The following is a 15,169-nucleotide window of genomic DNA, read 5'->3' on the forward strand; positions in this document are numbered from 1 at the left end:
CCCGCCGCGCTGGCCCGGCCATGTCGTCGTCCTTCTTCAACCCCAGCTTCGCCTTCAGCTCGCATTTCGACCCCGGTGAGTGTGCCACGGCCCCGCCGCCCCCACCTGCCGCCGCCCAGCGCGCGGTGCCAGCGCCGCTTTGCGGGGAAATCGGCTCCGCGCCCCCAGCTGGCACGGGAGGCGCGGGCACCGGGACCCCCTAGCGGCCCGGATCTGCACGGGGGGCAGGCCTGGCGCGGACCGAGGCGCTGCGGCCTCCCCAGCTGCCGGCTGGCATTGCTCGGCCCCTTAGCTCCGTGGATGCCTCCCAGGACAGGTAACTGGGGCACGGAGGGCCTGCGCTTTCCCAACCGCTGGCCGGAGAGGAAGTCGCCAGGACTGAGGGCCTTTGGGGTTGCTGTGGGGTGTCAGCTGGTGGGGGCTCCGGCCTGCCTTGGCCTCTTGCTGGTCCATAGCCTTATTGTGGGAGGCTGGCACTGGTTCCGGAGTCATGCCCAGCTACCCAGGGCTGTGTGGGGAGGTGGGATCAGTGGCTTGGCCACAGGACAGAGCCCACTGGGCAGGGGCTCAGCACAGATGGGCCATGGTGGTGCCCAGACTCCCAGACAGTGGAGAAGGCTGAGATGGTGTTGCCAATAGGTGGCAGGGGGCCTGGACCAGGCCATGAAGCCCCATGGCCAGTGCACTGATGTGGACATGTTTACCCAAGGCTGCTTGGCGTTCTAGCTGCTCTGGGCAGCTGGGGTGGGTATAGGAGGCCGGGGACAGCTGGAGGCTGCATCTGGCATCAGGAGGCATGGGCTTTCCTCCCTGTCTTTAGGTCTGGCCCCTACATGGCCCGGGTGGGAGATGCACCCCCACCCTTGGCCCACCCACATGTCACTAGGGCTCTGCAAAGCCGGGTCCCACCTAAACAAAGCATGCTGGCATGTGACAGCCCTCCTGGGTCTCCCTCCCTGGCTCCAGGCCCAGTGCGTGTGCGTTGCAGTGACGCCAGGGTCCCCTGGGCAGAGCCCAGTCTAAAGGCATTTGTTCCTGGGGGAGGGGAGCTGATGGGACCGCTGTCTGCTGGGCTTATGGCTGTGAGTGTTGCTGGGGAGAATGACTTCCCAGGGTGACCCTCCAGGCTCAGAGATCACAGTGTCATGGGTGAGCAAATGCCCAGAGCTCAGCAGCAGAGATGAGCCAGGCCCAAGGGCAGGGAGTGGAAGGGGCCTTGCTGAGCATCCCCAGACCTAGCTGTCCAGGTGGCTGAGGGTCAGCATTCTGGGGCCATGGCTTCCCATGCCCAGGGTTGTACAGTGTGTGGGGTCCTTCTGCCAGGCTCCTATCTCCAGGTGGCGGCCTTAGAGCTGTTGGAAGGAGGGGAGTGGCTGACCCAGGACGGAGGCAGCCCTCCACCTGCACCCTGCCTCTTGCACTGTCTGCTGGGCCCAGGCTTGCCCTGCAAGGCATTGCCACCCCCTCCTATAGCGGGAATGCTAGGGACAGGAGAGGCCCCTTCCCCCACCTTAGGGAAGCAGAGAACAGTTTCCATCAGTGTGATTATAATGTGTCAATTTAATGACTTAAGAGGGAAAGAAACTGATGGGGGTAGGACACTTCAGCCAGAGGTGTGGGCACCTGATAGGCTCCGTTTCCCACCTGCCAGAGGGGGGTGCCCTGGTGGTGGTGGGGAAGAGGACCCTCCTCCTGGAAAGGGGTTGGGTCTGCAGGGCTCTGCATCAGCCCCTGCACGGTACTGGGGAGGAGCCCTCTGCCCCCCCTACCCCACTGAGGTTCTTCTGCCTTCAGTTTTCCCATCTGTAAAATGGCCTGACAGTGCCCACAGGAAAGGGTAAGTTCTTGGTGGGTAGTTGGCGTTCACTACCCAGACTGCTAGTTCAGAGGCTGGTATATGGATGGAGACCCTGTCCTGAGGTTCCCTGAGACCACATGGCTTGCTGGCTCCCTCTACAGACTGGAGGGGGTGGAGGGTCCTGTGGGGGTCCACCAAAATGCTCGGTGGGGGACTCACGTTTGTAGCCATGGCAGAGTTTGTTATCTGGTTGCTCCACAGCAGCACCAGGTACCTGGGCAGAAGGTCCTAACAACCACCAAGCCACACCACATGCCTGGGGCAGCTCTTCGTCCAGCATATGATGCAGTGTGATCCCTGCAGAGGTGACAGCACAGGTGGCAGCATAGCAGACAGCAAAGAGGCAGAGGCCTGGGCATATGCTGGGGGCTGCCTGGCCCATGCCACATAGCCCTGGTCAAATATGGGCAGGATAGGGTGGAGGGGGCCAGGCCCAGGCCCTGGACCTACTCCTGGGTGGTGTGGGCCAGCATCTGGAAGGGCTGGCTTCCCTGAGGTCCACCTGAGGCTCCCTGGTACCCAGGACCTGGGTGGCCCTGGGGGGGGTTCTCGGCAGCCCGCAGCCCTGCAGCCTCTGCCCTGTGTGGTCCTTAGTCAATCACCCAACATCTCTGAGAGCCACTCTGTGCAGGTGAAACCTCCCCCTGGGAGACTAAGTGAACAGGACATAGATGCCAAGAAGTGAGGGTGACAGGGAGCCCTAGGGGCCACAGGGGAGCTGGGCCAGGCTGACAGGGAAGGGTAACATGGCCTCGAGGGAGGGGGGTCATGGCTCCCACCAGAGTGCTCCAAGGTAGGGGCTGCCCTTGTTTCTCACCTTCTCCGGCCTCAGTCCAGCCAGGTGTAGGCAGAGGGACCTCAGCAGGTACCCAGAAGGCACAGTCGTGATCCATGCCCTGGAGCTGTCCTAGGCTGCAGGCCCAGAGCCCTCAGCCTTTTGGCGGGGGGGTGGGGTGGGGGGGCACTCTGCACCATTAGGAGTGGGAGATTACTCATGAGACCTCTCTGTGCCTCAGTGTCCTAATCTATGAGGTGGGAACAGAGGGGTTGGTGGTGGGGGCACCTTGAGGTATCCCAGGGGAGGGGCCTGTGCCTGGCAATGCTGGCTCACTTAGTCTGGACACTCTGAGAGGGTGGGTCTCTCCTCACTGAGACCCATAGGAGACAGATGGGCAGGCTGAGGCAGGTTCTTAAGAAAGTTTAGTTAAGAAGACCAGGTAGGTGGTGGACTTGCTGGGGAGGGGGGCCAGCTTGGATGTGTGCACCTGGCGAGAGGCATGTTGGGGAGACAGAATGTCCTGCCATCTCCTGGAGGCCAGGCTGTGCCCTTCCCTTGGTGGACAGTCCAGTGACCCAAGGACTGGCCTGAGCTGGGGGTATGTGGCAGTGAGCAGCCCAGCTTGTGGGCCAGGTCTGCAGCCACCTCCCCCTGTTCCCAGAGCTGGGTGGGTAGACCTGTGGCTGCTGTGCCATGTGGCCATGTGGGAAGGTCCACTTGGCACCTTTGCATTTTAGGGGTAGGGAATCCCCATCATACTTGCTGCCACTCAGTTCCCAACTCTGAGCCCTCCATGGAAGAGGTCATCCCTGGCCAGTGGTGTCCTGGGCCAGCCCTGCTGTGTGACCTTGGACGTGTGTCTGTTTTGCCTCTGCTGTGGGGCTGGGCAGTGTCCACTCTGGGAGGTCCCTGAGGGAACCAGGACTCATTGTGGCAGGTCCAGGACTGCCATGAGGCTGCAAACCTTCCTTTCTCACCAGTAGCTGGTGACCTGGGGAGCACCATCCTCCATCCGCTGGGATCCTCCCTGTATCCCACATTCCCCGGCTCCAGGGGCTCCCTAAGGCTTCCACCTTTCGCCAGACCCTCAGAAAGGGTCTTTGCAGATGCAGTTGAGTCAAGATGAGGTAGGACTGTTCAGGGGGTCCTCGTGGCAGACACACAGGAAGGAGGTCATGTGGTGATGCAGCCACAGGCCACAGAGCACTTGGAAGAAGAATGGAGGACCCTCAGCGCCTCCAGAGGGGTGTGCTCTGCAGCACCTGGGCCCCCGACTTCTGTCCTCGGGGACTGAGAGGATAATGTCCTGTTGTTTTGTCCACCCAGATTATGGTCCTCTGTTAGGGCAGCCCCAGGACACTGCTCCAGGGGCCATGCTGGCCTTCATGCCTGCCCCATCTCTTTGGTGTAAACTTGGACATTGTCAGCCCTCAAAGGTTAGCCTTGGGATAAAACATGAGGACATGCATGTCCTGGGCCTTGGAAGATGCCAAGTCACTTGACTAGGAGGTGTCAATGCCCTATCTTCACGCAGCTGGGGCCCAGGCAGCAGGCGAGGGCCAGGGAGTCCACAGCTCACGGAGGGTCTGCTTGGCTGTGCTGGGTGGGCCTGTTATCACCCGGCTACCATCTCTTGCTCATGGAACTTCCCCTGGTGCACTGCCAGGCCACCTGCCCTGTGGCTAAGCATGGGGATAGCAGGAAGCAACTCAACTCCCCCCCAAGGTGGGAGCCTGATGTGAACCTCTGTGTGACCCCGACCTGCTGTCTACTGGGCCTGCCGTCCTGTCCCCAGGTGGCATGGATCCATGTGGAATGACCCCTGTAGCCCCTCCCCGCAGCCCACAGTGCCAGGAGGGCCTTGGAGTCTTGGCCCCTTTGGGCCTGGCCCCTGGCCAGAGGAACTAGCGCCAGTAGGACAGGCGGCTGCAGCCTCCCCGCCCCCAGTGGAGGAAGTGGCGGAGGAAATGAGGGCAGTGAGGGCTGAGCCAGTTCCCAGGCTACCTCTCTGGGCGGCGTCCATGCCAAGTCCTGAGGCAGGGCCTGGGGTCAGGAGGCTGGGGGATCTCAAGGTGGGAGGGGGGTCCTGAGGGTCACTCTGGGATTAGAGCCACAGTTAGAGCCACGTGGGATCAGCTGCCCAGAGCCGGTACGTGGGGATTTCTGGGAGGATGCAGGCCCCTCTGCCACTGCCAGCCCTGGGGTGGGAGTCTGGGGCTGTGGTTAGGAGGCCTCTGCTCCCACCAGAGGTGGTGGCCATGCCAAGTGGGCAGGGCCTCTACCAGGGCGATTCAGGGCAGCCCAGTGTCAGGGAGTGAGGCAACAGGATGCTCACCTAAGCTGGAGGGCCAGGAGAGTCTCTGGTCACCTCTCACAGTAGGTGTGGCTTGTCCTGTCCTAGCCTCACCCTTGGTGGTGGTGCTTCCTTCTCCTCCGCACTAAGGGAAGGGACCCAGATCCACCTACCTGCTGGGTATTAGGGAGGTCCCTCCTTGTTGAGAACTTGGGCACAGGGTGCTTGGCAGCCCTGAGCAGCTGGCCCCAGGCCACCTGCTGGGTCCCAGACCCTCTGTACTGAGGCTAGGCTTGAGGCCAACATGGAATAGGGTCCAGGATGCTGCCCTCTAAGTCCCCCACAGGGCTCAGGGCACAGTAGGGCCCCCTGGCCAGGTCTGCCTATGTGGCCCTTCCCTCCTAGGGCAGGTGGGCAGTCTATTGGTGGGCAAGGTAACTGATGCATTCCCTGTCCACGTTTGCTACCTGGTGCAGTTGAGCTCTGCTGTGGGGCCCACGTGGATTTCCTTGAATCCCCTTGGAGAAAAGGGACAGAACAGTGCTTGATGAACTTTCCCAAGCTGGGCTCACTTATGCCCAGTGTTCCCAGCCCCCGAAGCCCTCGCTGCCCCAACCTGTCACTGGCCTGGGACAGCTGCACTGGCACAAGGCTTCCAGCCTGCCCAGGCTCACATCTGAGGTTGCATGGTCCCATCTCTGCGTCTCCCTCTCCCTCTGTGGTGTTCCTCCAGTAAGTCTGTCTGATCCATGGCAGGCAGCAATGTGCTGGTTCCTCCTGCCCTAAGCGTCTGGCACAGCCCCCCTTAATGAGAAGCACGTCACACATCAACAACTGGCCCACTTATGGTGGTTTTTAGTATATTCAGAGCTGTGCAACTATCACCACGATCAACTTTGAAACATTTTTGCCCCTCTAATAAAATCCCCACCCCCATTAGCATCAACCCCATTCCCCACCACCAGCTGTGGCAGCCATGAGTCTGCTCCCAGTCTCTAGGGTGGCCTCATCTGGACAGTACCCCACAGTCCCTGGGCTCTTGATGGGCAGCTGTAACCCTCAGAGGGGGCTCCCTGGGCTCAGGCTGCAAAGGGTCTTCTGGGCGGTGGGGCCGTCTTGCACTCCAAGAGTGCAAGAGTCCACTCCATGGTGGTCTTACTTCCCAGCAGGGAGGCCTCCTGACTTGGCCGCAATTTCCAGCCCCGCAGAGCCTCATGGCCAGTGGCTACGGGCAGTGTGCCTGGGCTCCACATGGGGGCCTCTCTGGGCGTGAGTCTGTGAACTAACTCCTTGCTTCACTTCTTGCCATCTTAATCACCTGGGGCATGTCACCAGGGTGTACGGAGTGTCTGGCTCCCAGAGCTGACTCGGCCTCTCCTGCCATCCTGAGATGGACCACGGTGGGGACATTTGCACCCAGGGAAGTGGTTCTTGGGCATTTGTTTACCTGGGGGCAGCGCCTGGAATTCTGGGCAGGAGTAGGCACTTCCAAGGGGCAGGTCCTAGTCCCTGGGGATGAATGACCAGAAGGAGTGATCTTGCTGAGACTTGGGACTGACACACAGGCCACTCCTGGCCCAGGGCCTGGCCTCACCACTACTCTCAGCCTGTAGTCTGGGCAAGGCTGGTGCAGTGCTCCTCTGTGGCTGGAGCCAGGATGGACACGTTGGACTCTGCTGTTTCCCTTCCTGTGACAGGCAGTCTGCAGGTCCTGTCTGGAAGTCACTGTGGCCAGGCACATCCCTTGACGCCTGACTGGTCCGGCTGTGAACTTGGCAGCTTCCTCTTTAGTGAGCCTGAGCCCAGTGGCCCTCCGCCTCTTTCTAGCCCACACTTTTGTGAGGGACTAATTCGTCCAGGCAGTCCCTCCGGGCCGACCTGGTGTCTAGGGGTGTCAGGGCTGGTCCTGAGATGAATGAGTTTTCTTGCCAGAGTTTTTCTATCTTGGAGGGGGTGACTGTCTTCTAACTGCAGCCTACCCTGCCTCGTGCCAGGAGGGTGGGCTGGGCCAAAAAGAAGGGACAGGTGGCGTGTGCCAAGCAGGGAGAGGCCAAGGACAGAGAGATGGGCCCCATGTCAGAGCATCCTTGCCAGACCCCTGAGCCACCTGGACAGCTGTCCCTCAGGAGCAACTTAGCTGCCATCCTGGGTACCCACCCCACCCCCTATGTGGCCTTGGGTGGGCTCTGCAGTGCCCGGGAGCTGATGGAGACCAGGCTAGACTTTGTCCTGAGTCACTGTGAGTGCCCAGTGGCAGAATTGCCTCTGTCCCTGGGCCATGCTGGACGATTATGTTTTGATTCCAGTGCTGGCTGGTTGAGGGGCAGGGCAGACAGGCTTTGGGATACTGAGTGGGAGCTCAGAGGGACTCTGTGGGGTTCCTGCAGCAGGGAGTGGACACTGGTCCCATAACTGGGGGACGGGGTGGAAGGAAAGCGCGTGCCTCTACTGGGTAGGCGTGTGAGCACATGTGCGTGTGCCCACACGTGTGCATCTGAACACATCTGGCGTCTCCCTATGGGTATGAATGTGTCACATGGGTGTGCTTGGGTGTCACCTGTCCTACCCAAGTTCCCCCCAGCTCATGGTGACAAGGTGCATCTGGCCATGAGCCCTGTGGACCACTTTGTCCTGGGTTTGTGTCTTTAGGGTCACACCTCACTTGGTGAATGGTGGTGGTTCTCCTTAGCCATGGACACCAGAGTTTTTCTGTCTTGGAGGGAGTGAGTGTCTTCTAACTGCAGCCTACCCCTCGGGCCTCGGGCCTCAGTTTCTACATGGTGGATATTGCTGGGTCATTCAGGGCTCTGGGAAAGGTTCCAGGCCCTTTGGGGGCACAGCCTGTCTCCCCGATGCCCCTCCAGCCCCTCACCTCCTGTGCCTGGCTGCATCCCTCCCCTGACCCTGGCTTCTCAGGTGGGGAGGACGACCTCATGTCCGTCTGATGGTGAGAGGTGGGGAGAGAGCTCGGAAGGGGTGGCTGCTGCAGGCTGTCAGTACCCAGCCATCAGCTCAGATGCTGAAGCCCCAAAAATACGGTTCTGGATAAAACAATTTACAAGATTCTTTAAAAGAACTGTATTCACCTTTTAAAAGGGGAATTTATCTGAGAAACATATGAAAACGTGACAAAACACCTCATAAGCCACTTCACACAGTAAAATAAGCAACAGTGACGGTGCATTGGTGTGATCATAGCAGGCATAGCGACGGCCCGGGAGTACCCGTTGTGAGCAGACGGGCTGGATTCCTGAAGAAATAGGTCAAATGTATAAGAAGAGAGAGATGTGTAAACGCACAGCCCTGTAGCTGGCGGTCACACTCCCCGCACTTAGTAGCCGCGGTTGTAGAAACGCCGCAGCCAGTGACCCTGGAAGCCTGGCTAGGCTAGTGCCACACGTGCCTTCTCCCAGAGAGCCCAGATCCTAAGAAATTCTGTCTTTCAAAGATGCAGATGGACAAAAGGGCATCTCGTCATTTATCAGAAAGTTTTTACACACATGCACAGTACACACAAAGCCAGTGTTGTGACGCTGCACTTTCATGGAGCCAGATTTGCAAAATAAAATGCCTGAAATGAAGTAGAACCCTCTGAAAGTCTCAACATAATGTGCATCTCCAGTATCAGAAATGGTGCAAAGATGAAATACAGCATAGCAAATTGTAAAAAATAATCCTGACAATTTAAAATTGTGTGGGAGAAAACTATAGAATAAAAGCCAAAAAACCAGAGGTGTGGCCAGGCCCAGTGGCTCAGGCCCTCGAGGGGCATCAGCGAGACAGGCTGTGCCCTCAAAGGGCCTGGGCCCAGCCCAGAACGTTCCCCAGAGTCCTGCACGGCCTGGCACCATCTGTCATGTGGGAATCGGGGTGTGGGGTGGGGTAGAGCTGCAGTTAAAACAAAAAAACAAACTAAAAAGAAAATACGACATATGAAAAAATGTGTCACAGAGATGGGTCATGGGCATTGCTGTCCAGGAGAGCTGGCTGAGGCACAGGATTGTTGAGCGTATTTGGAGGGCTTTGTCACTGCCAATCGCTGCTTTGTTCCTTTAGGATGTAGCTCTCAGAGGACAGGCTCGCAGTCATGCTGTATGTGAGGCCGCTCTTCTGGAAATTCTTCTGTGGTTTGACAAGCACAGCGTGGCCATTCCCTGCTAACTGTCCCGTCTTGTGCCGCAACTCTGTGTCATGTGGGTTACACAGAAACCCGCTTGCACTTATAGACCACAGATGTGGCAGAAATGAGACCCACGTTGGCCACAACGAAGCATGAGCTGGCTTTTCGGCGCTTGTTTGGTGGTTGCTGTGACCATTCTGTTGTCTTCTGCAGCTCACCGAGCTCACCAGTGTGCTCGGTGGCCCTGGAGGAGCCTCAGCCTCGGCAGGTACCTGTGGTTCACAAGGCGCTGAGCGTATCTGACTCTTTCTCTGTTCTCTGATGAGGCCCCCGGTGATGTGTGTGAAGGGGCAGGAGGAGGTGATTGGATGGCTCCCTGAGGGAGTTTCTTGTATTTTTCTGTCCATGTTTTCACTTTTTCTGTGGCCGAGTGAAAATTAAGTCCATAGCTTGTTCACCTGCCACTGACTCCTTAGACCAGTGGTTCTCAACCTGTGGGTCATGACCCACAGGAACTGTATTAAAGGGCCACGGCATTAGGAAGGTTGAGAACCACTGCCTTAGACTATTCTTTTTTTTTTTTTTTTTTTTGAGACAGAGTCTCACTAAGTCACCCTTGGTAGAGGGCTGTGGCATCATAGCTCACAGCAACCTCAAACTCTTGGGCTTAAGCGATTCTCTTGCCTCAGCCTCTCAAGTAGCTGGGACTATAAGCACCCACCACAATGCCCAGCTTTTTTTTTTGTTGCAGTTGTCATTGTTTAGCGGGCCCGGGCCGGGTTCCAGCCTGCCAGCCTTGGTGTATGTGGCCAGTGCCCTAACCACTGAGATACGGACACCGCCCCCTTAGACCATCCTTAATCTCCAAGTAACAGCGACAGCACAGTAGCATTTCTGCAAACATGATGCCACCATCCTGTGACTGGGATTTTTGGGATTTTGGACTTTAGGGATTTAGACTTCTTTAGGGCTTTCAGCATTCGAGATTATGGCGTCCGGACTGTGTCTTTTGAGATTATGATCCAAAGCTCGTCACATTGTCTCCTGGAGCAGTCCTTGCTGTTGGGGTGGGGGTGTCCCTAGGACACAGCCTTTGTCCTGGGGAGCTGGGCCCAAGTGACCAGCCAGAGGGGAAGCTGGGCTCTGAGGGAGCTTGGTCTGTGGAGCCTGGGGTCTGAAGCCCACTGCCCTCCGGTGCATGGGTGATGGGTGAGCCCCCCAACCCCAGGCAGCCTTGCTGCAGGGACAAGTCGTGCTTGATCTCAGCCACTAATGTCTGTCCTTTGATATCTGAGACACGGGTCATGTCTTTCCACCTCATCTTGGGGATTTGAGGGAGGGGCTAGGGAAGGGGGAGATAGGAGCTGGGCCTGGGCTGCCCTGGGGGTGTTTGGCCTGGCTGCCCAGCACCCAGGTCTGCTGCTGGAAAAGGGACTTCTTGTCTGGGGAATTCTTTTCCTCTCAGAAGCTTTGGTGTCTGTGTGGCCCTCGAGTGAACTTCTGCAGAGAAACCTCCTCCCTGCCCCCAGCTCTCATTGCCACTGATGGTTCTGGAGGACCCTCATCTCCCTACTCTGCCCCACGACCTCCCACAGCTATTGTGCAGAGCTGGAAAGTAGGATGCCCCTGAGAGGTGTCAGAGGATATGCCAACTCCCTCTGGACATTGGACCTTGGAGCGTGGGACTACCTCCTTCGTGCCGCCTGGCCCTGAGGACAGTGGCACGTCCTCCTGGGTTGCACCAGTTCCTTCCTGCTCAAGATCCTGTTTGCATTACCCTGGGGGAGGGGGCTGGAAGTCCTCTAATGTGCCGAGTCTCGCCACTAGCCACTGGCTGCTTTGGGCAGAGAGGCCCCATCTGGCTGCCTCAGGCACAATGACGACCCTGTGCCTCACCCATGTGGAGGTGGGATGGGGGTCCCAAGCCCTGCTGGGTGTGGCAGGGACATTGCAGTGGGGTGATGGAGAGTGGCTGGCTACGATAGGGGTCCCCTAGGATCAGGTCTCCAGGACCATTGCCTGTTATAGAGGTGGCCCCTGGGTGAGGAATGTGGCCATGGACCCTGGGCTGGGGGCAGCAGGCAGCATTCCTGGTGGCAAAGCAGGAAGGAGGCTGGGAGGGGGACACAGGCTCAGTGGGGTATGGCAGAACTGGTGTAGACTGGGCATGGATTTGCTGGTGGCTAACTTCTTAAAGAAAGTTACTGGGGTGCAGTTCACATAACATAACCACCTATAGCAAACAACGCAGGGGCTTGTGGGGCCTTCACCATGTTGCCTGCCTGCTGGCCAGCCACCTCTATTATAGTTCCAGAACATTCTTATCAGCTCAGGAGCCCCCCTGCACACCCCCACAGCCCACTGCTCACTTCTGTCTCTGTGAATTCCCTGCTCTGAATGTGGCTCATCAGTGGAAATCACCCCATGCTTCCCCTAGCATGCTCCCCCTAGCACTCTCCAAGCTGCCATCCATGGTCCCTCAATGGCCAAGCTATCTCCATGCTCCACGTCCATTGTTTAAAAAGCCGTGGCCCCAGGCAGCGCCTGTGGCTCAGTGGGTAGGGCACCGGCCCCATATACCAACAGGTTCAAACCCAGCCCTGGCCAAACTGCAACAAAAAAATAGCAGGGTGTTGTGGTAGGCGCCTGTAATCCCAGCTGCTTGGGAGGCTGAGGGAAGAGAATTGCCTAAGCCTAGGAGTTGGAGGTTGCTGTGAGCTGTGTGACACCACAGTACTCTACCGGGGGTGATAAAGTGAGACTGTCTCCACAAAAAAAAAAAAAAAAAAAAGCCGTGGCCCCACTCACGGGTCAGACGTTCACTCTTAGACCAGACAGGTGGGCACGCTGTTCCAGGTAGACTGGGGAAACTGAGGCACCGGCACTGTGTGGCCATGTGGCTGGTGGGCCGATCATCCTTTCTGAGTGCTGTGTGTCAGGGCCTCTACTCAGACACACAAGTCCTGGAGGAGGGAGTTCACTAGGACATGGGTGCTGGGAGCTCTCGTGAGCCTGGTGGGCATTGGGGGCTGGCACCCGGCAGGGATGGAGGTGCCAGGCAAGGCTGGGGGCATTGGTGGCTGTGGCCTGGGTAGGAACGGCCATGAGGGTGGTAGCTGCAGACCCTCTGGGAGGCGTGAACAGCATCCTAGTGGGCTGCTGGCCACAGGGCAGAGGTCAGGGCCTAGGCGGCTGGACACGATAGGAGGCAGGGGAATGCAGAGGTGGGGGCTTCCCACTGGGGGTCCAGGTGTGCTGGGGGTAGGGCAGAGGTGGGGACTTCCCACTGGGGTCCGGGTATGCTCGAGGTGGCTTTGTTCATGTTTGGTCTGGCATGCCCTAGAATATCCAGGGGTCACAGAGGTCGTGCTAGGGGCAGGGAAGGGAGCCTGAGGCCTGCAGCCTAGGAAGGAAGAGGAGGTTGGTGGGGCTGTCCCTCCCCAGATGCAGTCCTCAGGGCAGCTAGAGCTGCCTGCGGGCTGGCTGCATCCTGGCCTTGGAACAGAGCTGTGTTGCTGCCCTGTGCTTACCTGTGGAGGCACTTCCACCTTCCATCGTGTGTTCACACACTATCACCTTGGACACCTCACTGACCTGGGGCCCAGGGTCTTCCCCTGAGGGGCACTAGCAATCAGCATCCCCCTTACTGGTGGTGTCAGCTTCTCCTTGGACACTTGGGGAGTCCTGGCTGGCTCAGAGAAGGACTGGATGGGTGTGTGCGTGTCAGTATGCTTGTGTGTCTGTCTGCATCCTCTCCCCTGCTGTGCATGGCCCGGCCAGTGTCCCCAGGTACCTTGTCCCAGGGCCATGCTCACTGGTCCAGCAGAAGGTCACTATGAGCAGCCTGGGCAGGGATGTGGACTAGGGAGGCCTCTGTGAGCCTACTTTGCAAGAGGCAGAGGGGGCCACATCCCAGGCCCAGGTGGTGGGAGGTGTAAGGTGGGGTGTCCTGAGCACGGTCGGGGCAGAGTGGACGAGACCCCAGGTGGCCATCTGGCTCCATCCAGTGTGTGGCCAGGCTGTTTAAAGAAGGGAGTGATGGGGCAGCGCCTGTGGCTCAGTGGGCTGGCCCCATATACCGAGCGTGGCGGGTTCAAACCCAGCCCCAGACAAACTGCAACAACAACAACAAAAAAAAATAGCCAGGCATTGTGGGGGGGTGCCTGTAGTCCCAGCTACTCGGGAGGCTGAGGCAAGAGAATCGCCTAAGCCCAGGAGCTGGAGGTTGCTGTGAGCTGTGTGACATCATGGCACCCTACCGAGGGCAATAAAGTGAAACTCTGTCTCTACAAAAAAAGAAAAAAAAAAAAAAAGGGAGTGTTGGTTTCAGGTTTGGGTGATAATTAAATAAAATACATATCACCTGACTGCAGCGGCCATGCGACGTGTTCTCATGGCGGGAAACGTGAAAAGCACAGGGTGAAGCCCAGACCTGCTGCTGGTCACACTGCGGGATCTCGTCACTTAGCTTTGTTTTGGCTTTTGACGTGGTTGTGATCAGGATTCATAAACAGTCCTGCGTCCTGCTTCTTGTTTTCAGCCTTACTGAGGTGCAGCTGAAGTGGCCTGGGCTGCCCAGGTGTGCAGCGTCTGGCTCATCCGTGAGGTGTCAAAGCCCATCACACACACCTGGGCGTGTGTGTACGCTGACCATACAGTTGAGATGATACACTCCCTTGTGTACCCCACTTCTTTTAATTAGAATAATGTTATTGGTGTCTCCCCATTTATTTGAAACATCTTGAGTTCACTTTTTATGGCTATTTCTGCAGCTGTGCCATTGTTTTTATTTCATCGTTCTTTCATTGTTGAATATTGAGGCTGTTTTTCACTATTACATGTAAACACCAGTGCATTGAACATCTTTGTGCAAAAAGCCTTTTCCATCTGTGGCATTAATATTCTCACTCTTTAATTCATTTTTACTCTGGTCTCACTCTTGCCCAGGCTGCAGTGCAGTGGCCTCATCACAGCTTCCTGCAGCCTCACACTCCTGCACACAAGTGATCCTCCCAAGTAGCTGGGCCGACAGGTGCCCACCACCATGCCAGGATAATTTTTTTCCCTTTTTTTAAAGTAGAGATGGAGTTTCGCTGTGTTGTCTAGGGTGGTCTCAAACTCCTGGGTTCAAGTAGTCCTCCCACTTCAGCCTCCCAGATTGCTGGGATTACTTCAGATATGCACCACCACGCCCAGTCTACTTTTTTCTTTTTTTTCTGTTTAAATTCCCAGACGTGGAAGTACTTGGCCAAAGAGAAGGCAGTTCTCCAGGCTGTTTCGACTTAAGACCCACCAGAAAGCCTGGGTGGCTGCTTCTGGTTTACCAGCTTCTAAAGACTCCTGCTGTGCAGAAGCTGGACATCACGTTTTGATTTGCTTTCTTTGATTATGAGCAAGGCTGAACATTTTCGTGTGGGTTGTAAGAATTTGTCTGTCCTTATTTGTGAGTTAACTTCATATAGTTTGCTTATGTTTGGGGGTCTTTGCTGACTGTGTGCTCTGAGTGGCAGTGACATCAGCTCTTTGACGTATTTTCTGTAACCCGTTTCTCCCAGTTTGCCGTGTGCCCTTGATGTGATGAGGCTTTTGCTGAACGTTCGTTTTTATGAAGCCAAAGCCTTCGATCTTTTCCTCCTGATCTCTTCCATTGTGTTAAGCTTAAAAACTTTGTAGCTTAGCAGCTAGAGCGCTGGCAACATGCACTGGAGCTGGCAGGTTCGAATCCGGCCAGGGCCTGCCAAACAATGACAACTACAAAAGAAAAAAAAAGCCACGTTGTGGCAGGTGTCTGTAGTCCCAGCTACTTGGGAGGCTGAGGCAAGAGAATCGCTTGAGCCCAAGAGTTTGAGGTTGCTGTGAGCTATGACGGCACAACACTCTACTGAGGGTGACATAGTGAGACTCTGTCTCAAACCCCCCCAAACCTTGTTACCTATTTCTTTTAAGTTGCTATAATTTTACTTAGATTCACAGATCTGAACTGGCGCAGTACCATGACTGGGGGGCAGGGATCTCCCCTTTGTGACTGTGCTCACCGGCCCCAGGGCCTGATCTCCGCACATGCACGGATCTGCTGGTGCAGCATCACCCGGCTTTAATCACTGCAGCTTTTTTTTTTTT

The 15,169-nt window shown here is 57.0% G+C and overlaps 1 protein-coding gene across 1 annotated transcript in view; it reads left to right on the plus strand.

The window, feature by feature from the left end:
* The first annotated feature begins 4,740 nt into the window (after positions 1–4,740).
* AATK (apoptosis associated tyrosine kinase) overlaps positions 4,741–15,169 on the plus strand; it is a 30,346-nt gene continuing 19,917 nt past the window's right edge. Inside the window, exon 1 of the mRNA XM_012803119.2 lies at positions 4,741–4,785. The gene's annotated coding sequence lies outside the window, so the exon portion shown is untranslated. The remainder of the gene's footprint in view (positions 4,786–15,169) is intronic.

The sequence above is a fragment of the Otolemur garnettii genome, unplaced genomic scaffold (assembly GCF_000181295.1).
Source record: "Otolemur garnettii isolate 467f Iridium unplaced genomic scaffold, OtoGar3 scaffold00018, whole genome shotgun sequence".
Lineage (NCBI taxonomy): Eukaryota > Metazoa > Chordata > Mammalia > Primates > Galagidae > Otolemur > Otolemur garnettii.